General features: G+C 39.3%; 1 protein-coding gene across 1 annotated transcript in view; it reads left to right on the forward strand.

The window, feature by feature from the left end:
* The window catches only part of Plcxd3 (phosphatidylinositol specific phospholipase C X domain containing 3), a 157,798-nt gene that overhangs the window by 87,104 nt on the left and 69,517 nt on the right, over positions 1-1,177 (forward strand). The window lies entirely within an intron of this gene.

The raw sequence follows: 1,177 nt of genomic DNA on the forward strand, positions 1-1,177 counted from the left end.
GAGAGAGAGAGAGAGAGAGAGAGAGAGAGAGAGAGAGAGAGAGAGAGAGAGTTAATATTAGGTTGGAGAATTCAAAGGTTTTCAAAAACAATCAGAGTCTTGTAGGACCTATGTCAGAATAAAAGCAACTGAATGAACCCAGGAGAAGCTAAGTAACAGATGGGGAACAATGGCTCAGAGACAAGGTCATGAAAGTGAGAAAAAACACGTCAAAATTGGAAACCCATCTGCTTTTTCTGATGTGTCAAACATCCAGGATACACGTATTCCATTTTAATGATTCAGTAATCATGACTAAGAACAAAACAGACGATTACAAGGATAAAACTCACCCTTGAAATCGTTTTCTTTATTGGTTCTGATCACTTGTCAATGGTACTCTGTGCTTAGAAGCAAGTCATAAATATGTTAATCACTGCATTTATGAATACTTACCACTCACAACTTCCCAAAAGTAGGAAACTGAACAAATAGTGCTTGTTATCCAAACAAAGAAAATCTTATGAATTTGAGAATCAATTCCACAGAGAAGTTTTCTTGTTAAGAGAAAATATCTCTGAAGAATAAGGTCTATTGGTTAATTTTAAAGTAGTCAGTTGTATTAATTTTCAAACTAATTTTTCACTGTCTATTTAGTATTTTAAAAAAACATTTGATCTCATTATAGTTCACAAGTACAAGGCCACAGACAAGGTGAAGAATGAAGTTAAAGATGACAAGATGTATTATACTCTTAATTCTTTGTCTTCTATCTCACTACTTCTCTTCTGCTTACCCAAATGTGTGAGGTGAAAGGTCATATTCAGATCATCCACCTGTGCAAAGGACTTATGTATTCACCAAGACAGCCCTTGTATGCTTAGACCAACAGGAGCTGGTATATTAGTTTTCTTGCTGCTATGATAAAATACTTTATAAAGCACCTTGAAGAATGGAGAATTTATTTTTCCCTCACAGCTTGAGGGTGTGTAACAGTGCAGGAGGAGTAATAAGCTCTGCCGAGCTGTGGCAAATGAAGCAGAGAGCAGCTGGTCATACCACATCCACAGTCAGGTAGCAGAGAGGTGAATGCTGATACACCATCCTCTCTCCCTCTCCCTGTCCCTCCCCCTCCCACTCTCTCTCCCCCTCCCCCTCTCTCCCCCTCCCTCTCCCTACCCCTCTCTCTCTCCCTCCC

This window comes from Grammomys surdaster, unplaced genomic scaffold, assembly GCF_004785775.1.
Source record: "Grammomys surdaster isolate TR1022 unplaced genomic scaffold, NIH_TR_1.0 174, whole genome shotgun sequence".
In the NCBI taxonomy this organism is placed as follows: domain Eukaryota; kingdom Metazoa; phylum Chordata; class Mammalia; order Rodentia; family Muridae; genus Grammomys; species Grammomys surdaster.